The sequence below is a fragment of the Lithobates pipiens genome, unplaced genomic scaffold (genome assembly GCF_037356315.1).
Source record: "Lithobates pipiens isolate NorthernLeopardFrog02 unplaced genomic scaffold, aLitPip1_a1.2 Scaffold_18, whole genome shotgun sequence".
NCBI classification, from domain to species: Eukaryota; Metazoa; Chordata; class Amphibia; order Anura; family Ranidae; genus Lithobates; species Lithobates pipiens.
Genome location: NW_027507758.1, coordinates 551,759,834 through 551,784,946, shown reverse-complemented (window position 1 = coordinate 551,784,946; position 25,113 = coordinate 551,759,834).

Genomic DNA, 25,113 nt, shown 5'->3' with positions numbered 1-25,113 from the left:
GGGGGTATTAGGGGATAACAAGGGAAGTCACCTCCTTGAAGCCAGCATGCATCCTAGATATCCCCTTAGACACCGTAATAAACGAGAATTGTTTTTAGGAAAAGATATGGCCTGGGCATGGTTCCCTTCCTGGACAGGGTGGGGAATTGACCTAATGAAAAGATTAAATAATTACACTGGCATAATTGATGAGATTCTGGAGGAAAATTCTGATGACATAACCAAACTAAATCTAGAAACTAGGGCAATTAGGAAGCAACTAGAACTACATGAGTTGGCCATAGAAAGTATGAGTGCAGCCCTTACTGGCCTCTGTGAGACTACTGAGGATTATGAGTGCTGTACCTGGATTCATAATACCAGCATCGAAGTCCCAGACTACTATGACGTTATTGCCCAACACAGGGAAGAGGTAAATAAACTACAGAAAGAGGCAAGGAACATAGGAAAAAACTGGGATCCCTTCTCGAGCAGTTTTAGTTTTGGGGGATTAATATCTTGGCTCCGAAATGCTGCCATGACAATTGTCACTGTGATTCTCTTCATTCTATTTTTATATGCCTGTTATAAGATAATCAAATGTTTATGTAAAAAGGGAAACACGGTCGCTCCGAAGGATCTGAAACTCACTTCCATTGTTAAGGATCCAACGGTATGGTATAGAAACCAAGAGCACAAGGGTTCGGAGTATGAAGCCTGTGCTATTAAATTAGAAAAGGAATGATCATTATGTAAATCACAGAATGATCAAAGGAAGGATTATAAGGGAATACTTATTAAGGTTGCCAAAAGATATACGGTACTAGGTTAAAGGTCTAAGATAATATGCTTAGGCGTGCATTTCACTAAGTTCAGAATTAAGGTGCAAGATGTTGACATATTAGGATGCATCTGTCTGCGGTAAGAGGTACAAAGCTAAGATAGGACTGGTTACGCAAGAATATGGTCAGTCAGCAGATGTTGAAATGACGAAATAACTATCAGAAGACTGTATTTCACCTTTGACTTAGATAATGTCATGAGTTTAAGAAAAATGTCGATGTATGTATGAATTACCTGATTGGTTAAACCACAGGGCTGTCCTTCTGTTCAAACTAAATAAAATTGTTGTGTGTGCTTCAATAGGCACATTCATTATTCACGTACAATAGCGTGTATGTGTAATGTTTTGTCCACCGGTGAAAGGGACCTCCGCCCTTCAATCCTAGCCTAGGCTACCAGGGGTTACTTACAGAAGACGAGCAACCTAACAGAGAGTATTTATGATAAAGATTAATCTGATATATTGAATGGGTTTGATTCCAGGTGAAATCTTGCTTCCCATTACACTCTACGGCAGGGATATGTAATTAGCAGACCTCCAGCTGTTGCAAAACTACAAGTCCCATCATGCCTCTGCCTCTGGGTGTCATGCCTGTGGCTGTCAGAGTCTTGCAGTGCCTCATGGGACTTGTAGTTCTGCAACAGCTGGGGGTCCGCTAATTGCATAGCCCTGCTCTATGGGCATTCCTTTCTATCATTTATTTGTCATTCCATAGAAAACAGCTGTAATCCCAAATAATCTCAATCTTGCAATCTGCTACTCTACTTGAGGAACAGCTGTGGTAAAGGATAAATTGCTATGTCTCTCAGATTTGCCTGCAAATAAGTTTATATTTTACTTCCCATTATACTCTATGGGCATTCCATTCTGTGATATGTTTGTCATTCCATAGAAAACAATAATAATCCTGTTTAATGTCAAATTTGGACATCACTGCTGAACGTAGAGAGTATGTCTGCTAAAGATTGATCTGATATGACTAATGGTTCTGACTCCAGGTCACATCGTCCTTCCCATTATACTCTATGGGCATTCCATTCTGCCATTCACCTTTGTTATGCCATAAAAAACAACACTAATCCCATCTAATCTCAATATTAAACATGGCCACTGATATTTAAAAGTAGGTTTTAAAAAAAAAAAATATTTATATGTCAAAAGAGTCTGTCACAAATTATTATTTTTTTCCATTATTCTCTATGGGTTTTTCACTTTGTTCTATTATTCTGTACGGGCATTCCAGCTCCCTGTTAAAGTCTATGGGCATTCCATTCTGTCATTCCTTTTAGTATGTCCCCATAATTATATATATATATATATATATATATAGATATATATATATATATAGATATATATATAGATATATATATATATATAGATATATATATAGATATATATACATATATAGATATATATATCTATATATATATATATATCTCTATATATATATATATAGTTCTCTCAGTGTTTTATATATATATATATATATATCTGTAGATATATATATATATATATATATCTCTATAGATATATATATATATATATATCTATAGATATACATATATATATATATATCTACAGATATATATACAGATATATATATATATATATATATATATATATATATATATATATATATATATATATATATATATATATATATATATATATATATAAAACACTGAGAGAACCCATAGAATAGAATATCAGATTTAGGAACTCACAAGCAGCCTTTCCGTGTTTGCAGGGATACAGATGCAGAGCGTTCCACACAGGGACAGCTCCTTTTCTCCATCATTCATAATAACTACTACAATACAGAGGCGTCCTCTCAGCCAACATACACAAAGCCCAATAAACACTGATAGGCCCGCACTCACGTTCAGCCAGCATCGCCATGGTGACTCCGGGGGGGAGGGAGGAACGAAACACGTGACGAGTAAAAACAGTGAATCAAGTCGCGTGACGGATGGGCTGCAAACGCGTGAGGGCCGTCACGTGCCCAGCGACTGACGTTACCCGTGACGTCACCGCAGGAGGAGTACCAACGGTCCGCAAGGGGTATAAATAGAGACAGCAGAGGCCGGCGTGCCCAGATGTTCGTTGGCTCTTGGACAGGCAACATCTCTTTCTGTTAGCTCCGGGCTTAGCCACCGCTATCACTGATCACATGGCAACGGAACTCTGCAAAAGGCACAATGAAAAACAAAACCCACAGGAAAGTTGGAGCAAATATATATCTATTTATCTGTATCTATTCTATGAGGTCCCTCCGCTCATATATATATATTACACAGATAGTGGAGGCCCGTCTATAGGGGGCGCCCCCCCCCACCTGCCATGTAGTCAAAAAAAAAAATGTTTTTTTTTTTTTTTCTTTTAAAAAAAAAAATGTTTTTTAAACATGTCCCTTTAAGAATTTTTTTTTTTAAATTTCCCTCCCTATGTGCACTGGCGCTGGGCACAGTGCAATATAGGAAGCGCCACGTCTATGCAATCACAAGATTGCAGACGAGGAGCTTCATTTGGCCAAAAAAAGAGCGCTCTGTGGTGCAGCCGATCGCGCCACAGCTTCTGGTGCGATCGACTGGCCAAGCAAGTGCATAGACTTGCACTTTGAGTGAGCTGTGGGCGGTGCGTCCGACGTTGGCACGGCACTTCACTGTTCTGCCCGCCTGAGAGGATCAGGTAAGGGGCTGCCGCATGGCAGCTTACAAATTCTTGTATGGGGGGCTAATGCTGCCGACCACCGATAATAACCCTTTTTTTGAAATCTTGTTGGGGGGGGGGGGCAGGTATAGGGGTTAATGCTGCCAACCACCAATAATAACCCTTTTTTTTAAAAATCTTGTTGGGGGGGTTTGCTGCCGACCACCGATAATAACTTATTATCGGTGGTCGGCAGCATACACCCCCAAACAAGATTTAAAAAAAAAAAGAGTTATTATCGGTGGTCGGCAGCATTAACCCCCATACCTGCCCCCCCCCAAACAAGATTTACAGGTTGTCGATATGTGTGATTTGCATGTTGTAGATATGTGCGATTTACAGGTTATAGATATGTGCGATTTACAGGTTGTAGATATGTGCGATTTGCATGTTGTAGATATGTGCAATTTACAGAATGCAGATATGTGCTATTCACAGGTTGTAGATATGTGCGATTTGCATGTTGTAGATATGTGCAATTTACAGAATCAAGATATGTGCTATTCACAGGTTGTAGATATGGGCGATTTGCAGGTTGTAGATATGTGAGATTTTTAGGTTATAGATATGTGCTATTTACAGGTTATAGATATGTGTGAATTGCATGTTGTAGATATGTGCGATTTACAGGTTATAGATATGTGCGAATTGAATGTTGTAGATATGTGCAATTTACAGGTTGTAGATATGTGCAATTTACAGAATGCAGATATGTGCTATTCACAGGTTGTAGATATATGAGATTTGCAGGTTGTAGATATGTGCGATTTGCATGTTGTATATATGTGCTATTTACAGGTTGTAGATATATCTGATTTGCATGTTGTAGATATGTGCGACTTACAGGTTGTAGATATGTGCGAGGTCAGAAGGCTAGCCACTGCAGTGGGTTGACACTTGTCATCCCTTTATTTTTTTTTGTCCAGGATTCAGTGTGCTACATAACCTAAGGCTAGAAAGTACTGAGATTGTAAACATACCGCCCTTTTTTACCACACCGTTGGTAACTCCACTGTGGCCGGTCCCAAGTCCATGCTGAGAAAGGAGGAGGGTAGATTTGAAGGGAAAGGGCCAGTAGTACATACCCTAAGTCTGAAAAGGAGTACTGGGGTTGTACACACAGCCTGGCCACTGCAGCGGTTTGACACTTGTCAAACTTTATTTTTTTTGTCCAGGATTGAGTGTGCTACATAACCTTAGTCTAGAAAGTACTGGGGTTGTACACACACAGCCTGGCTTACCACACCGTTGGTAACTCCACTGTGGCCGGTCCCAAGTCCGTGCTGAGAAAGGAGGAGGGTAGATTTGAAGGGAAAGGGCCAGAAGTACATACCCTAAGTCTGGAAAGGAATACTGGGGTTGTACACACAGCCTGGCCACTGCAGCGGTTTGACACTTGTCAAACTTTTTGTCCAGGATTGAGTGTGTTATGTAGGGTCAGTAGTACATACCCTAAGTTTGTAAAGGAGTACTGGGGTTGTACACACAGCTTGGCCAAAAAGTACTGGGGTTGTACACACAGCTTGGCCAAAAAGAACCGACAGGCATTTATCGGTTCAAAGTCAGAAGGCTAGCCGAGCTCTGGTGCCACCTTGTCAGCATGAATTTAGGATTTTTACCGGTCAATATCTCGGGAGCCATAAGTCTTAGGAACTTGAAACTTGGTAGAGCGGAGCAGCTTAACCTATTCCATGTATTTACCAAGTATGGTGTCCGTGACACCAGATGGTTCAGGAGATCCAGTCACCCAAAGAGGAGCAACCTTGCGGGAAACGTATAGTGATAATTTTCACTATACCACGTTGGTAACTCCAGCGTGGCTGATCCCAAGTTCGTGCTGAGAAAGGAGGAGGGTCAATAACCATTGTTCAATGAGCTTCAGGCAGTTATCTGTGCAAAGGGCTAAAAAGATATTGTAGACAGTCCACTTTAGGACTACATTACATGAGAGTAGTGTTTATATCTTTTCTCTGCTGTCCCGTCTGGTGTGCGTAGTCTCTACTGTAAAGTGTGGGAAGAGGGTATACCCCTTTACGGAGGATAGACAGCAGCACCTGTTCGCCCAGAGTATGGTGAATTGTCTGGAGGACCCTACAGTTACAAAACATACACGAGGGAACACAGTTTTTTAGTTTCCACTATACCGTGTTGTTGGTAACGTCACCGGGGCCGATAAAGGAGGGATTTGGCGGGTAAGGGCCAGTACATACCCTAAGTCTGGAAAGCAGTACTGGGGTTGTACTTAGAGCCTGGCCAAAGAGAACCGACCGGCACTTCGCTCCCTTGCAGGAAACGTAGTGGTTCGAGGTCAGAAGGCTAGCCACTGCAGTGGGTTGACACTTGTCATCCCTTTATTTTTTTTGTCCAGGATTCAGTGTGCTACATAACCTAAGGCTAGAAAGTACTGGGGTTGTAAACACACAGCCTGGCTTACCACACCGTTGGTAACTCCACCGTGGCCGGTCCCAAGTCCGTGCTGAGAAAGTAGGAGGGTAGATTTGAACTGAAAGTGCCAGTAGTACATACCCTAAGCCTAGAAAGGAGTACTGGAGTTGTACACAGAGCCTGGCCACTGCAGCGGGTTGACACTTGTCATCCCTTTATTCTTTTTGTCCAGGATTGAGTGTGCTACATAACCTTAGTCTAGAAAGTACTGGGGTTGTACACACACAGCCTAGCTTACCACACCGTTGGTAACTCCACTCCAAACTTTTTGTCTAGGATTGAGTGTGTTATGTAGGATCAGTAGTACATACCCTAAGTTTGTAAAGGAGTACTGGGGTTGTACACACAGCTTGGCCAAAAAGAACCGACAGGCATTTACCTCCCTTGCGGGAAACGTATCGGTTCAAAGTCAGAAGGCTAGCCGAGCTCTGGTGCCACCTTGTCAGCATGAATTTAGGATTTTTACCGGTCAATATCTCCGGAGCCATAAGTCTTAGGAACTTGAAACTTGGTAGAGCGGAGCAGCTTAACCTATTCCATGTATTTACCAAGTATGGTGTCCGTGACACCAGATGGTTCAGGAGATCCAGTCACCCAAAGAGGAGCAACCTTGCGGGAAACGTAAAGTGATAATTTTCACTATACCACGTTGGTAACTCCAGCGTGGCTGATCCCAAGTTCGTGCTGAGAAAGGAGGAGGGTCAATAACCATTGTTCAATGAGCTTCAGGCAGTTATCTGTGCAAAGGGCTAAAAAGATATTGTAGACAGTCCACTTTAGGACTACATTACATGAGAGTAGTGTTTATATCTTTTCTCTGCTGTCCCCTCTGGTGTGCGTAGTCTCTACTGTAAAGTGTGGGAAGAGGGTATACCCCTTTACGGAGGATAGACAGCAGCACCTGTTCGCCCAGAGTATGGTGAATTGTCTGGAGGACCCTACAGTTACAAAACATACACGAGGGAACACAGTTTTTTTAGTTTCCACTATACCGTGTTGTTGGTAACGTCACCGTGGCCGATAAAGGAGGGATTTGGCGGGTAAGGGCCAGTACATACCCTAAGTCTGGAAAGCAGTACTGGGGTTGTACTTAGAGCCTGGCCAAAGAGAACCGACCGGCACTTCGCTCCCTTGCAGGAAACGTAGTGGTTCGAGGTCAGAAGGCTAGCCACTGCAGTGGGTTGACACTTGTCATCCCTTTATTTTTTTTGTCCAGGATTCAGTGTGCTACATAACCTAAGGCTAGAAAGTACTGGGGTTGTAAACACACAGCCTGGCTTACCACACCGTTGGTAACTCCACCGTGGCCGGTCCCAAGTCCGTGCTGAGAAAGGAGGAGGGTAGATTTGAACTGAAAGTGCCAGTAGTACATACCCTAAGCCTAGAAAGGAGTACTGGGGTTGTACACAGAGCCTGGCCACTGCAGCGGGTTGACACTTGTCATCCCTTTATTCTTTTTGTCCAGGATTGAGTGTGCTACATAACCTTAGTCTAGAAAGTACTGGGGTTGTACACACACAGCCTAGCTTACCACACCGTTGGTAACTCCACTCCAAACTTTTTGTCTAGGATTGAGTGTGTTATGTAGGGTCAGTAGTACATACCCTAAGTTTGTAAAGGAGTACTGGGGTTGTACACACAGCTTGGCCAAAAAGAACCGACAGGCATTTACCTCCCTTGCGGGAAACGTATCGGTTCAAAGTCAGAAGGCTAGCCGAGCTCTGGTGCCACCTTGTCAGCATGAATTTAGGATTTTTACCGGTCAATATCTCCGGAGCCATAAGTCTTAGGAACTTGAAACTTGGTAGAGCGGAGCAGCTTAACCTATTCCATGTATTTACCAAGTATGGTGTCCGTGACACCAGATGGTTCAGGAGATCCAGTCACCCAAAGAGGAGCAACCTTGCGGGAAACGTATAGTGATAATTTTCACTATACCACGTTGGTAACTCCAGCGTGGCTGATCCCAAGTTCGTGCTGAGAAAGGAGGAGGGTCAATAACCATTGTTCAATGAGCTTCAGGCAGTTATCTGTGCAAAGGGCTAAAAAGATATTGTAGACAGTCCACTTTAGGACTACATTACATGAGAGTAGTGTTTATATCTTTTCTCTGCTGTCCCGTCTGGTGTGCGTAGTCTCTACTGTAAAGTGTGGGAAGAGGGTATACCCCTTTACGGAGGATAGACAGCAGCACCTGTTCGCCCAGAGTATGGTGAATTGTCTGGAGGACCCTACAGTTACAAAACATACACGAGGGAACACAGTTTTTTAGTTTCCACTATACCGTGTTGTTGGTAACGTCACCGTGGCCGATAAAGGAGGGATTTGGCGGGTAAGGGCCAGTACATACCCTAAGTCTGGAAAGCAGTACTGGGGTTGTACTTAGAGCCTGGCCAAAGAGAACCGACCGGCACTTCGCTCCCTTGCAGGAAACGTAGTGGTTCGAGGTCAGAAGGCTAGCCACTGCAGTGGGTTGACACTTGTCATCCCTTTATTTTTTTTGTCCAGGATTCAGTGTGCTACATAACCTAAGGCTAGAAAGTACTGGGGTTGTAAACACACAGCCTGGCTTACCACACCGTTGGTAACTCCACCGTGGCCGGTCCCAAGTCCGTGCTGAGAAAGGAGGAGGGTAGATTTGAACTGAAAGTGCCAGTAGTACATACCCTAAGCCTAGAAAGGAGTACTGGGGTTGTACACAGAGCCTGGCCACTGCAGCGGGTTGACACTTGTCATCCCTTTATTCTTTTTGTCCAGGATTGAGTGTGCTACATAACCTTAGTCTAGAAAGTACTGGGGTTGTACACACACAGCCTAGCTTACCACACCGTTGGTAACTCCACTCCAAACTTTTTGTCTAGGATTGAGTGTGTTATGTAGGGTCAGTAGTACATACCCTAAGTTTGTAAAGGAGTACTGGGGTTGTACACACAGCTTGGCCAAAAAGAACCGACAGGCATTTACCTCCCTTGCGGGAAACGTATCGGTTCAAAGTCAGAAGGCTAGCCGAGCTCTGGTGCCACCTTGTCAGCATGAATTTAGGATTTTTACCGGTCAATATCTCCGGAGCCATAAGTCTTAGGAACTTGAAACTTGGTAGAGCGGAGCAGCTTAACCTATTCCATGTATTTACCAAGTATGGTGTCCGTGACACCAGATGGTTCAGGAGATCCAGTCACCCAAAGAGGAGCAACCTTGCGGGAAACGTATAGTGATAATTTTCACTATACCACGTTGGTAACTCCAGCGTGGCTGATCCCAAGTTCGTGCTGAGAAAGGAGGAGGGTCAATAACCATTGTTCAATGAGCTTCAGGCAGTTATCTGTGCAAAGGGCTAAAAAGATATTGTAGACAGTCCACTTTAGGACTACATTACATGAGAGTAGTGTTTATATCTTTTCTCTGCTGTCCCGTCTGGTGTGCGTAGTCTCTACTGTAAAGTGTGGGAAGAGGGTATACCCCTTTACGGAGGATAGACAGCAGCACCTGTTCGCCCAGAGTATGGTGAATTGTCTGGAGGACCCTACAGTTACAAAACATACACGAGGGAACACAGTTTTTTAGTTTCCACTATACCGTGTTGTTGGTAACGTCACCGTGGCCGATAAAGGAGGGATTTGGCGGGTAAGGGCCAGTACATACCCTAAGTCTGGAAAGCAGTACTGGGGTTGTACTTAGAGCCTGGCCAAAGAGAACCGACCGGCACTTCGCTCCCTTGCAGGAAACGTAGTGGTTCGAGGTCAGAAGGCTAGCCACTGCAGTGGGTTGACACTTGTCATCCCTTTATTTTTTTTGTCCAGGATTCAGTGTGCTACATAACCTAAGGCTAGAAAGTACTGGGGTTGTAAACACACAGCCTGGCTTACCACACCGTTGGTAACTCCACCGTGGCCGGTCCCAAGTCCGTGCTGAGAAAGGAGGAGGGTAGATTTGAACTGAAAGTGCCAGTAGTACATACCCTAAGCCTAGAAAGGAGTACTGGGGTTGTACACAGAGCCTGGCCACTGCAGCGGGTTGACACTTGTCATCCCTTTATTCTTTTTGTCCAGGATTGAGTGTGCTACATAACCTTAGTCTAGAAAGTACTGGGGTTGTACACACACAGCCTAGCTTACCACACCGTTGGTAACTCCACTCCAAACTTTTTGTCTAGGATTGAGTGTGTTATGTAGGGTCAGTAGTACATACCCTAAGTTTGTAAAGGAGTACTGGGGTTGTACACACAGCTTGGCCAAAAAGAACCGACAGGCATTTACCTCCCTTGCGGGAAACGTATCGGTTCAAAGTCAGAAGGCTAGCCGAGCTCTGGTGCCACCTTGTCAGCATGAATTTAGGATTTTTACCGGTCAATATCTCCGGAGCCATAAGTCTTAGGAACTTGAAACTTGGTAGAGCGGAGCAGCTTAACCTATTCCATGTATTTACCAAGTATGGTGTCCGTGACACCAGATGGTTCAGGAGATCCAGTCACCCAAAGAGGAGCAACCTTGCGGGAAACGTATAGTGATAATTTTCACTATACCACGTTGGTAACTCCAGCGTGGCTGATCCCAAGTTCGTGCTGAGAAAGGAGGAGGGTCAATAACCATTGTTCAATGAGCTTCAGGCAGTTATCTGTGCAAAGGGCTAAAAAGATATTGTAGACAGTCCACTTTAGGACTACATTACATGAGAGTAGTGTTTATATCTTTTCTCTGCTGTCCCGTCTGGTGTGCGTAGTCTCTACTGTAAAGTGTGGGAAGAGGGTATACCCCTTTACGGAGGATAGACAGCAGCACCTGTTCGCCCAGAGTATGGTGAATTGTCTGGAGGACCCTACAGTTACAAAACATACACGAGGGAACACAGTTTTTTAGTTTCCACTATACCGTGTTGTTGGTAACGTCACCGTGGCCGATAAAGGAGGGATTTGGCGGGTAAGGGCCAGTACATACCCTAAGTCTGGAAAGCAGTACTGGGGTTGTACTTAGAGCCTGGCCAAAGAGAACCGACCGGCACTTCGCTCCCTTGCAGGAAACGTAGTGGTTCGAGGTCAGAAGGCTAGCCACTGCAGTGGGTTGACACTTGTCATCCCTTTATTTTTTTTGTCCAGGATTCAGTGTGCTACATAACCTAAGGCTAGAAAGTACTGGGGTTGTAAACACACAGCCTGGCTTACCACACCGTTGGTAACTCCACCGTGGCCGGTCCCAAGTCCGTGCTGAGAAAGGAGGAGGGTAGATTTGAACTGAAAGTGCCAGTAGTACATACCCTAAGCCTAGAAAGGAGTACTGGGGTTGTACACAGAGCCTGGCCACTGCAGCGGGTTGACACTTGTCATCCCTTTATTCTTTTTGTCCAGGATTGAGTGTGCTACATAACCTTAGTCTAGAAAGTACTGGGGTTGTACACACACAGCCTAGCTTACCACACCGTTGGTAACTCCACTCCAAACTTTTTGTCTAGGATTGAGTGTGTTATGTAGGGTCAGTAGTACATACCCTAAGTTTGTAAAGGAGTACTGGGGTTGTACACACAGCTTGGCCAAAAAGAACCGACAGGCATTTACCTCCCTTGCGGGAAACGTATCGGTTCAAAGTCAGAAGGCTAGCCGAGCTCTGGTGCCACCTTGTCAGCATGAATTTAGGATTTTTACCGGTCAATATCTCCGGAGCCATAAGTCTTAGGAACTTGAAACTTGGTAGAGCGGAGCAGCTTAACCTATTCCATGTATTTACCAAGTATGGTGTCCGTGACACCAGATGGTTCAGGAGATCCAGTCACCCAAAGAGGAGCAACCTTGCGGGAAACGTATAGTGATAATTTTCACTATACCACGTTGGTAACTCCAGCGTGGCTGATCCCAAGTTCGTGCTGAGAAAGGAGGAGGGTCAATAACCATTGTTCAATGAGCTTCAGGCAGTTATCTGTGCAAAGGGCTAAAAAGATATTGTAGACAGTCCACTTTAGGACTACATTACATGAGAGTAGTGTTTATATCTTTTCTCTGCTGTCCCGTCTGGTGTGCGTAGTCTCTACTGTAAAGTGTGGGAAGAGGGTATACCCCTTTACGGAGGATAGACAGCAGCACCTGTTCGCCCAGAGTATGGTGAATTGTCTGGAGGACCCTACAGTTACAAAACATACACGAGGGAACACAGTTTTTTAGTTTCCACTATACCGTGTTGTTGGTAACGTCACCGTGGCCGATAAAGGAGGGATTTGGCGGGTAAGGGCCAGTACATACCCTAAGTCTGGAAAGCAGTACTGGGGTTGTACTTAGAGCCTGGCCAAAGAGAACCGACCGGCACTTCGCTCCCTTGCAGGAAACGTAGTGGTTCGAGGTCAGAAGGCTAGCCACTGCAGTGGGTTGACACTTGTCATCCCTTTATTTTTTTTGTCCAGGATTCAGTGTGCTACATAACCTAAGGCTAGAAAGTACTGGGGTTGTAAACACACAGCCTGGCTTACCACACCGTTGGTAACTCCACCGTGGCCGGTCCCAAGTCCGTGCTGAGAAAGGAGGAGGGTAGATTTGAACTGAAAGTGCCAGTAGTACATACCCTAAGCCTAGAAAGGAGTACTGGAGTTGTACACAGAGCCTGGCCACTGCAGCGGGTTGACACTTGTCATCCCTTTATTCTTTTTGTCCAGGATTGAGTGTGCTACATAACCTTAGTCTAGAAAGTACTGGGGTTGTACACACACAGCCTAGCTTACCACACCGTTGGTAACTCCACTCCAAACTTTTTGTCTAGGATTGAGTGTGTTATGTAGGGTCAGTAGTACATACCCTAAGTTTGTAAAGGAGTACTGGGGTTGTACACACAGCTTGGCCAAAAAGAACCGACAGGCATTTACCTCCCTTGCGGGAAACGTATCGGTTCAAAGTCAGAAGGCTAGCCGAGCTCTGGTGCCACCTTGTCAGCATGAATTTAGGATTTTTACCGGTCAATATCTCCGGAGCCATAAGTCTTAGGAACTTGAAACTTGGTAGAGCGGAGCAGCTTAACCTATTCCATGTATTTACCAAGTATGGTGTCCGTGACACCAGATGGTTCAGGAGATCCAGTCACCCAAAGAGGAGCAACCTTGCGGGAAACGTATAGTGATAATTTTCACTATACCACGTTGGTAACTCCAGCGTGGCTGATCCCAAGTTCGTGCTGAGAAAGGAGGAGGGTCAATAACCATTGTTCAATGAGCTTCAGGCAGTTATCTGTGCAAAGGGCTAAAAAGATATTGTAGACAGTCCACTTTAGGACTACATTACATGAGAGTAGTGTTTATATCTTTTCTCTGCTGTCCCGTCTGGTGTGCGTAGTCTCTACTGTAAAGTGTGGGAAGAGGGTATACCCCTTTACGGAGGATAGACAGCAGCACCTGTTCGCCCAGAGTATGGTGAATTGTCTGGAGGACCCTACAGTTACAAAACATACACGAGGGAACACAGTTTTTTAGTTTCCACTATACCGTGTTGTTGGTAACGTCACCGTGGCCGATAAAGGAGGGATTTGGCGGGTAAGGGCCAGTACATACCCTAAGTCTGGAAAGCAGTACTGGGGTTGTACTTAGAGCCTGGCCAAAGAGAACCGACCGGCACTTCGCTCCCTTGCAGGAAACGTAGTGGTTCGAGGTCAGAAGGCTAGCCACTGCAGTGGGTTGACACTTGTCATCCCTTTATTTTTTTTGTCCAGGATTCAGTGTGCTACATAACCTAAGGCTAGAAAGTACTGGGGTTGTAAACACACAGCCTGGCTTACCACACCGTTGGTAACTCCACCGTGGCCGGTCCCAAGTCCGTGCTGAGAAAGGAGGAGGGTAGATTTGAACTGAAAGTGCCAGTAGTACATACCCTAAGCCTAGAAAGGAGTACTGGAGTTGTACACAGAGCCTGGCCACTGCAGCGGGTTGACACTTGTCATCCCTTTATTCTTTTTGTCCAGGATTGAGTGTGCTACATAACCTTAGTCTAGAAAGTACTGGGGTTGTACACACACAGCCTAGCTTACCACACCGTTGGTAACTCCACTCCAAACTTTTTGTCTAGGATTGAGTGTGTTATGTAGGGTCAGTAGTACATACCCTAAGTTTGTAAAGGAGTACTGGGGTTGTACACACAGCTTGGCCAAAAAGAACCGACAGGCATTTACCTCCCTTGCGGGAAACGTATCGGTTCAAAGTCAGAAGGCTAGCCGAGCTCTGGTGCCACCTTGTCAGCATGAATTTAGGATTTTTACCGGTCAATATCTCCGGAGCCATAAGTCTTAGGAACTTGAAACTTGGTAGAGCGGAGCAGCTTAACCTATTCCATGTATTTACCAAGTATGGTGTCCGTGACACCAGATGGTTCAGGAGATCCAGTCACCCAAAGAGGAGCAACCTTGCGGGAAACGTATAGTGATAATTTTCACTATACCACGTTGGTAACTCCAGCGTGGCTGATCCCAAGTTTGTGCTGAGAAAGGAGGAGGGTCAATAACCATTGTTCAATGAGCTTCAGGCAGTTATCTGTGCAAAGGGCTAAAAAGATATTGTAGACAGTCCACTTTAGGACTACATTACATGAGAGTAGTGTTTATATCTTTTCTCTGCTGTCCCGTCTGGTGTGCGTAGTCTCTACTGTAAAGTGTGGGAAGAGGGTATACCCCTTTACGGAGGATAGACAGCAGCACCTGTTCGCCCAGAGTATGGTGAATTGTCTGGAGGACCCTACAGTTACAAAACATACACGAGGGAACACAGTTTTTTAGTTTCCACTATACCGTGTTGTTGGTAACGTCACCGTGGCCGATAAAGGAGGGATTTGGCGGGTAAGGGCCAGTACATACCCTAAGTCTGGAAAGCAGTACTGGGGTTGTACTTAGAGCCTGGCCAAAGAGAACCGACCGGCACTTCGCTCCCTTGCAGGAAACGTAGTGGTTCGAGGTCAGAAGGCTAGCCACTGCAGTGGGTTGACACTTGTCATCCCTTTATTTTTTTTGTCCAGGATTCAGTGTGCTACATAACCTAAGGCTAGAAAGTACTGGGGTTGTAAACACACAGCCTGGCTTACCACACCATTGGTAACTCCACCGTGGCCGGTCCCAAGTCCGTGCTGAGAAAGGAGGAGGGTAGATTTGAACTGAAAGTGCCAGTAGTACATACCCTAAGCCTAGAAAGGAGTACTGGGGTTGTACACAGAGCCTGGCCACTGCAGCGGGTTGACACTTGTCATCCCTTTATTCTTTTTGTCCAGGATTGAGTGTGCTACATAACCTTAGTCTAGAAAGTACTGGGGTTGTACACACACAGCCTAGCTTACCACACCGTTGGTAACTCCACTCCAAACTTTTTGTCTAGGATTGAGTGTGTTATGTAGGGTCAGTAGTACATACCCTAAGTTTGTAAAGGAGTACTGGGGTTGTACACACAGCTTGGCCAAAAAGAACCGACAGGCATTTACCTCCCTTGCGGGAAACGTATCGGTTCAAAGTCAGAAGGCTAGCCGAGCTCTGGTGCCACCTTGTCAGCATGAATTTAGGATTTTTACCGGTCAATATCTCCGGAGCCATAAGTCTTAGGAACTTGAAACTTGGTAGAGCGGAGCAGCTTAACCTATTCCATGTATTTACCAAGTATGGTGTCCGTGACACCAGATGGTTCAGGAGATCCAGTCACCCAAAGAGGAGCAACCTTGCGGGAAACGTATAGTGATAATTTTCACTATACCACGTTGGTAACTCCAGCGTGGCTGATCCCAAGTTCGTGCTGAGAAAGGAGGAGGGTCAATAACCATTGTTCAATGAGCTTCAGGCAGTTATCTGTGCAAAGGGCTAAAAAGATATTGTAGACAGTCCACTTTAGGACTACATTACATGAGAGTAGTGTTTATATCTTTTCTCTGCTGTCCCGTCTGGTGTGCGTAGTCTCTACTGTAAAGTGTGGGAAGAGGGTATACCCCTTTACGGAGGATAGACAGCAGCACCTGTTCGCCCAGAGTATGGTGAATTGTCTGGAGGACCCTACAGTTACAAAACATACACGAGGGAACACAGTTTTTTAGTTTCCACTATACCGTGTTGTTGGTAACGTCACCGTGGCCGATAAAGGAGGGATTTGGCGGGTAAGGGCCAGTACATACCCTAAGTCTGGAAAGCAGTACTGGGGTTGTACTTAGAGCCTGGCCAAAGAGAACCGACCGGCACTTCGCTCCCTTGCAGGAAACGTAGTGGTTCGAGGTCAGAAGGCTAGCCACTGCAGTGGGTTGACACTTGTCATCCCTTTATTTTTTTTGTCCAGGATTCAGTGTGCTACATAACCTAAGGCTAGAAAGTACTGGGGTTGTAAACACACAGCCTGGCTTACCACACCGTTGGTAACTCCACCGTGGCCGGTCCCAAGTCCGTGCTGAGAAAGGAGGAGGGTAGATTTGAACTGAAAGTGCCAGTAGTACATACCCTAAGCCTAGAAAGGAGTACTGGGGTTGTACACAGAGCCTGGCCACTGCAGCGGGTTGACACTTGTCATCCCTTTATTCTTTTTGTCCAGGATTGAGTGTGCTACATAACCTTAGTCTAGAAAGTACTGGGGTTGTACACACACAGCCTAGCTTACCACACCGTTGGTAACTCCACTCCAAACTTTTTGTCTAGGATTGAGTGTGTTATGTAGGGTCAGTAGTACATACCCTAAGTTTGTAAAGGAGTACTGGGGTTGTACACACAGCTTGGCCAAAAAGAACCGACAGGCATTTACCTCCCTTGCGGGAAACGTATCGGTTCAAAGTCAGAAGGCTAGCCGAGCTCTGGTGCCACCTTGTCAGCATGAATTTAGGATTTTTACCGGTCAATATCTCCGGAGCCATAAGTCTTAGGAACTTGAAACTTGGTAGAGCGGAGCAGCTTAACCTATTCCATGTATTTACCAAGTATGGTGTCCGTGACACCAGATGGTTCAGGAGATCCAGTCACCCAAAGAGGAGCAACCTTGCGGGAAACGTATAGTGATAATTTTCACTATACCACGTTGGTAACTCCAGCGTGGCTGATCCCAAGTTCGTGCTGAGAAAGGAGGAGGGTCAATAACCATTGTTCAATGAGCTTCAGGCAGTTATCTGTGCAAAGGGCTAAAAAGATATTGTAGACAGTCCACTTTAGGACTACATTACATGAGAGTAGTGTTTATATCTTTTCTCTGCTGTCCCGTCTGGTGTGCGTAGTCTCTACTGTAAAGTGTGGGAAGAGGGTATACCCCTTTACGGAGGATAGACAGCAGCACCTGTTCGCCCAGAGTATGGTGAATTGTCTGGAGGACCCTACAGTTACAAAACATACACGAGGGAACACAGTTTTTTAGTTTCCACTATACCGTGTTGTTGGTAACGTCACCGTGGCCGATAAAGGAGGGATTTGGCGGGTAAGGGCCAGTACATACCCTAAGTCTGGAAAGCAGTACTGGGGTTGTACTTAGAGCCTGGCCAAAGAGAACCGACCGGCACTTCGCTCCCTTGCAGGAAACGTAGTGGTTCGAGGTCAGAAGGCTAGCCACTGCAGTGGGTTGACACTTGTCATCCCTTTATTTTTTTTGTCCAGGATTCAGTGTGCTACATAACCTAAGGCTAGAAAGTACTGGGGTTGTAAACACACAGCCTGGCTTACCACACCGTTGGTAACTCCACCGTGGCCGGTCCCAAGTCCGTGCTGAGAAAGGAGGAGGGTAGATTTGAACTGAAAGTGCCAGTAGTACATACCCTAAGCCTAGAAAGGAGTACTGGAGTTGTACACAGAGCCTGGCCACTGCAGCGGGTTGACACTTGTCATCCCTTTATTCTTTTTGTCCAGGATTGAGTGTGCTACATAACCTTAGTCTAGAAAGTACTGGGGTTGTACACACACAGCCTAGCTTACCACACCGTTGGTAACTCCACTCCAAACTTTTTGTCTAGGATTGAGTGTGTTATGTAGGGTCAGTAGTACATACCCTAAGTTTGTAAAGGAGTACTGGGGTTGTACACACAGCTTGGCCAAAAAGAACCGACAGGCATTTACCTCCCTTGCGGGAAACGTATCGGTTCAAAGTCAGAAGGCTAGCCGAGCTCTGGTGCCACCTTGTCAGCATGAATTTAGGATTTTTACCGGTCAATATCTCCGGAGCCATAAGTCTTAGGAACTTGAAACTTGGTAGAGCGGAGCAGCTTAACCTATTCCATGTATTTACCAAGTATGGTGTCCGTGACACCAGATGGTTCAGGAGATCCAGTCACCCAAAGAGGAGCAACCTTGCGGGAAACGTATAGTGATAATTTTCACTATACCACGTTGGTAACTCCAGCGTGGCTGATCCCAAGTTCGTGCTGAGAAAGGAGGAGGGTCAATAACCATTGTTCAATGAGCTTCAGGCAGTTATCTGTGCAAAGGGCTAAAAAGATATTGTAGACAGTCCACTTTAGGACTACATTACATGAGAGTAGTGTTTATATCTTTTCTCTGCTGTCCCGTCTGGTGTGCGTAGTCTCTACTGTAAAGTGTGGGAAGAGGGTATACCCCTTTACGGAGGATAGACAGCAGCACCTGTTCGCCCAGAGTATGGTGAATTGTCTGGAGGACCCTACAGTTACAAAACATACACGAGGGAACACAGTTTTTTAGTTTCCACTATACCGTGTTGTTGGTAACGTCACCGTGGCCGATAAAGGAGGGATTTGGCGGGTAAGGGCCAGTACATACCCTAAGTCTGGAAAGCAGTACTGGGGTTGTACTTAGAGCCTGGCCAAAGAGAACCGACCGGCACTTCGCTCCCTTGCAGGAAACGTAGTGGTTCGAGGTCAGAAGGCTAGCCACTGCAGTGGGTTGACACTTGTCATCCCTTTATTTTTTTTGTCCAGGATTCAGTGTGCTACATAACCTAAGGCTAGAAAGTACTGGGGTTGTAAACACACAGCCTGGCTTACCACACCGTTGGTAACTCCACCGTGGCCGGTCCCAAGTCCGTGCTGAGAAAGGAGGAGGGTAGATTTGAACTGAAAGTGCCAGTAGTACATACCCTAAGCCTAGAAAGGAGTACTGGGGTTGTACACAGAGCCTGGCCACTGCAGCGGGTTGACACTTGTCATCCCTTTATTCTTTTTGTCCAGGATTGAGTGTGCTACATAACCTTAGTCTAGAAAGTACTGGGGTTGTACACACACAGCCTAGCTTACCACACCGTTGGTAACTCCACTCCAAACTTTTTGTCTAGGATTGAGTGTGTTATGTAGGGTCAGTAGTACATACCCTAAGTTTGTAAAGGAGTACTGGGGTTGTACACACAGCTTGGCCAAAAAGAACCGACAGGCATTTACCTCCCTTGCGGGAAACGTATCGGTTCAAAGTCAGAAGGCTAGCCGAGCTCTGGTGCCACCTTGTCAGCATGAATTTAGGATTTTTACCGGTCAATATCTCCGGAGCCATAAGTCTTAGGAACTTGAAACTTGGTAGAGCGGAGCAGCTTAACCTATTCCATGTATTTACCAAGTATGGTGTCCGTGACACCAGATGGTTCAGGAGATCCAGTCACCCAAAGAGGAGCAACCTTGCGGGAAACGTATAGTGATAATTTTCACTATACCACGTTGGTAACTCCAGCGTGGCTGATCCCAAGTTCGTGCTGAGAAAGGAGGAGGGTCAATAACCATTGTTCAATGAGCTTCAGGCAGTTATCTGTGCAAAGGGCTAAAAAGATATTGTAGACAGTCCACTTTAGGACTACATTACATGAGAGTAGTGTTTATATCTTTTCTCTGCTGTCCCGTCTGGTGTGCGTAGTCTCTACTGTAAAGTGTGGGAAGAGGGTATACCCCTTTACGGAGGATAGACAGCAGCACCTGTTCGCCCAGAGTATGGTGAATTGTCTGGAGGACCCTACAGTTACAAAACATACACGAGGGAACACAGTTTTTTAGTTTCCACTATACCGTGTTGTTGGTAACGTCACCGTGGCCGATAAAGGAGGGATTTGGCGGGTAAGGGCCAGTACATACCCTAAGTCTGGAAAGCAGTACTGGGGTTGTACTTAGAGCCTGGCCAAAGAGAACCGACCGGCACTTCGCTCCCTTGCAGGAAACGTAGTGGTTCGAGGTCAGAAGGCTAGCCACTGCAGTGGGTTGACACTTGTCATCCCTTTATTTTTTTTGTCCAGGATTCAGTGTGCTACATAACCTAAGGCTAGAAAGTACTGGGGTTGTAAACACACAGCCTGGCTTACCACACCGTTGGTAACTCCACCGTGGCCGGTCCCAAGTCCGTGCTGAGAAAGGAGGAGGGTAGATTTGAACTGAAAGTGCCAGTAGTACATACCCTAAGCCTAGAAAGGAGTACTGGAGTTGTACACAGAGCCTGGCCACTGCAGCGGGTTGACACTTGTCATCCCTTTATTCTTTTTGTCCAGGATTGAGTGTGCTACATAACCTTAGTCTAGAAAGTACTGGGGTTGTACACACACAGCCTAGCTTACCACACCGTTGGTAACTCCACTCCAAACTTTTTGTCTAGGATTGAGTGTGTTATGTAGGGTCAGTAGTACATACCCTAAGTTTGTAAAGGAGTACTGGGGTTGTACACACAGCTTGGCCAAAAAGAACCGACAGGCATTTACCTCCCTTGCAGGAAACGTATCGGTTCAAAGTCAGAAGGCTAGCCGAGCTCTGGTGCCACCTTGTCAGCATGAATTTAGGATTTTTACCGGTCAATATCTCCGGAGCCATAAGTCTTAGGAACTTGAAACTTGGTAGAGCGGAGCAGCTTAACCTATTCCATGTATTTACCAAGTATGGTGTCCGTGACACCAGATGGTTCAGGAGATCCAGTCACCCAAAGAGGAGCAACCTTGCGGGAAACATATAGTGATAATTTTCACTATACCACGTTGGTAACTCCAGCGTGGCTGATCCCAAGTTCGTGCTGAGAAAGGAGGAGGGTCAATAACCATTGTTCAATGAGCTTCAGGCAGTTATCTGTGCAAAGGGCTAAAAAGATATTGTAGACAGTCCACTTTAGGACTACATTACATGAGAGTAGTGTTTATATCTTTTCTCTGCTGTCCCGTCTGGTGTGCGTAGTCTCTACTGTAAAGTGTGGGAAGAGGGTATACCCCTTTACGGAGGATAGACAGCAGCACCTGTTCGCCCAGAGTATGGTGAATTGTCTGGAGGACCCTACAGTTACAAAACATACACGAGGGAACACAGTTTTTTAGTTTCCACTATACCGTGTTGTTGGTAACGTCACCGTGGCCGATAAAGGAGGGATTTGGCGGGTAAGGGCCAGTACATACCCTAAGTCTGGAAAGCAGTACTGGGGTTGTACTTAGAGCCTGGCCAAAGAGAACCGACCGGCACTTCGCTCCCTTGCAGGAAACGTAGTGGTTCGAGGTCAGAAGGCTAGCCACTGCAGTGGGTTGACACTTGTCATCCCTTTATTTTTTTTGTCCAGGATTCAGTGTGCTACATAACCTAAGGCTAGAAAGTACTGGGGTTGTAAACACACAGCCTGGCTTACCACACCGTTGGTAACTCCACCGTGGCCGGTCCCAAGTCCGTGCTGAGAAAGGAGGAGGGTAGATTTGAACTGAAAGTGCCAGTAGTACATACCCTAAGCCTAGAAAGGAGTACTGGAGTTGTACACAGAGCCTGGCCACTGCAGCGGGTTGACACTTGTCATCCCTTTATTCTTTTTGTCCAGGATTGAGTGTGCTACATAACCTTAGTCTAGAAAGTACTGGGGTTGTACACACACAGCCTAGCTTACCACACCGTTGGTAACTCCACTCCAAACTTTTTGTCTAGGATTGAGTGTGTTATGTAGGGTCAGTAGTACATACCCTAAGTTTGTAAAGGAGTACTGGGGTTGTACACACAGCTTGGCCAAAAAGAACCGACAGGCATTTACCTCCCTTGCGGGAAACGTATCGGTTCAAAGTCAGAAGGCTAGCCGAGCTCTGGTGCCACCTTGTCAGCATGAATTTAGGATTTTTACCGGTCAATATCTCCGGAGCCATAAGTCTTAGGAACTTGAAACTTGGTAGAGCGGAGCAGCTTAACCTATTCCATGTATTTACCAAGTATGGTGTCCGTGACACCAGATGGTTCAGGAGATCCAGTCACCCAAAGAGGAGCAACCTTGCGGGAAACGTATAGTGATAATTTTCACTATACCACGTTGGTAACTCCAGCGTGGCTGATCCCAAGTTCGTGCTGAGAAAGGAGGAGGGTCAATAACCATTGTTCAATGAGCTTCAGGCAGTTATCTGTGCAAAGGGCTAAAAAGATATTGTAGACAGTCCACTTTAGGACTACATTACATGAGAGTAGTGTTTATATCTTTTCTCTGCTGTCCCGTCTGGTGTGCGTAGTCTCTACTGTAAAGTGTGGGAAGAGGGTATACCCCTTTACGGAGGATAGACAGCAGCACCTGTTCGCCCAGAGTATGGTGAATTGTCTGGAGGACCCTACAGTTACAAAACATACACGAGGGAACACAGTTTTTTAGTTTCCACTATACCGTGTTGTTGGTAACGTCACCGTGGCCGATAAAGGAGGGATTTGGCGGGTAAGGGCCAGTACATACCCTAAGTCTGGAAAGCAGTACTGGGGTTGTACTTAGAGCCTGGCCAAAGAGAACCGACCGGCACTTCGCTCCCTTGCAGGAAACGTAGTGGTTCGAGGTCAGAAGGCTAGCCACTGCAGTGGGTTGACACTTGTCATCCCTTTATTTTTTTTGTCCAGGATTCAGTGTGCTACATAACCTAAGGCTAGAAAGTACTGGGGTTGTAAACACACAGCCTGGCTTACCACACCGTTGGTAACTCCACCGTGGCCGGTCCCAAGTCCGTGCTGAGAAAGGAGGAGGGTAGATTTGAACTGAAAGTGCCAGTAGTACATACCCTAAGCCTAGAAAGGAGTACTGGAGTTGTACACAGAGCCTGGCCACTGCAGCGGGTTGACACTTGTCATCCCTTTATTCTTTTTGTCCAGGATTGAGTGTGCTACATAACCTTAGTCTAGAAAGTACTGGGGTTGTACACACACAGCCTAGCTTACCACACCGTTGGTAACTCCACTCCAAACTTTTTGTCTAGGATTGAGTGTGTTATGTAGGGTCAGTAGTACATACCCTAAGTTTGTAAAGGAGTACTGGGGTTGTACACACAGCTTGGCCAAAAAGAACCGACAGGCATTTACCTCCCTTGCGGGAAACGTATCGGTTCAAAGTCAGAAGGCTAGCCGAGCTCTGGTGCCACCTTGTCAGCATGAATTTAGGATTTTTACCGGTCAATATCTCCGGAGCCATAAGTCTTAGGAACTTGAAACTTGGTAGAGCGGAGCAGCTTAACCTATTCCATGTATTTACCAAGTATGGTGTCCGTGACACCAGATGGTTCAGGAGATCCAGTCACCCAAAGAGGAGCAACCTTGCGGGAAACGTATAGTGATAATTTTCACTATACCACGTTGGTAACTCCAGCGTGGCTGATCCCAAGTTTGTGCTGAGAAAGGAGGAGGGTCAATAACCATTGTTCAATGAGCTTCAGGCAGTTATCTGTGCAAAGGGCTAAAAAGATATTGTAGACAGTCCACTTTAGGACTACATTACATGAGAGTAGTGTTTATATCTTTTCTCTGCTGTCCCGTCTGGTGTGCGTAGTCTCTACTGTAAAGTGTGGGAAGAGGGTATACCCCTTTACGGAGGATAGACAGCAGCACCTGTTCGCCCAGAGTATGGTGAATTGTCTGGAGGACCCTACAGTTACAAAACATACACGAGGGAACACAGTTTTTTAGTTTCCACTATACCGTGTTGTTGGTAACGTCACCGTGGCCGATAAAGGAGGGATTTGGCGGGTAAGGGCCAGTACATACCCTAAGTCTGGAAAGCAGTACTGGGGTTGTACTTAGAGCCTGGCCAAAGAGAACCGACCGGCACTTCGCTCCCTTGCAGGAAACGTAGTGGTTCGAGGTCAGAAGGCTAGCCACTGCAGTGGGTTGACACTTGTCATCCCTTTATTTTTTTTGTCCAGGATTCAGTGTGCTACATAACCTAAGGCTAGAAAGTACTGGGGTTGTAAACACACAGCCTGGCTTACCACACCGTTGGTAACTCCACCGTGGCCGGTCCCAAGTCCGTGCTGAGAAAGGAGGAGGGTAGATTTGAACTGAAAGTGCCAGTAGTACATACCCTAAGCCTAGAAAGGAGTACTGGGGTTGTACACAGAGCCTGGCCACTGCAGCGGGTTGACACTTGTCATCCCTTTATTCTTTTTGTCCAGGATTGAGTGTGCTACATAACCTTAGTCTAGAAAGTACTGGGGTTGTACACACACAGCCTAGCTTACCACACCGTTGGTAACTCCACTCCAAACTTTTTGTCTAGGATTGAGTGTGTTATGTAGGGTCAGTAGTACATACCCTAAGTTTGTAAAGGAGTACTGGGGTTGTACACACAGCTTGGCCAAAAAGAACCGACAGGCATTTACCTCCCTTGCGGGAAACGTATCGGTTCAAAGTCAGAAGGCTAGCCGAGCTCTGGTGCCACCTTGTCAGCATGAATTTAGGATTTTTACCGGTCAATATCTCCGGAGCCATAAGTCTTAGGAACTTGAAACTTGGTAGAGCGGAGCAGCTTAACCTATTCCATGTATTTACCAAGTATGGTGTCCGTGACACCAGATGGTTCAGGAGATCCAGTCACCCAAAGAGGAGCAACCTTGCGGGAAACGTATAGTGATAATTTTCACTATACCACGTTGGTAACTCCAGCGTGGCTGATCCCAAGTTTGTGCTGAGAAAGGAGGAGGGTCAATAACCATTGTTCAATGAGCTTCAGGCAGTTATCTGTGCAAAGGGCTAAAAAGATATTGTAGACAGTCCACTTTAGGACTACATTACATGAGAGTAGTGTTTATATCTTTTCTCTGCTGTCCCGTCTGGTGTGCGTAGTCTCTACTGTAAAGTGTGGGAAGAGGGTATACCCCTTTACGGAGGATAGACAGCAGCACCTGTTCGCCCAGAGTATGGTGAATTGTCTGGAGGACCCTACAGTTACAAAACATACACGAGGGAACACAGTTTTTTAGTTTCCACTATACCGTGTTGTTGGTAACGTCACCGTGGCCGATAAAGGAGGGATTTGGCGGGTAAGGGC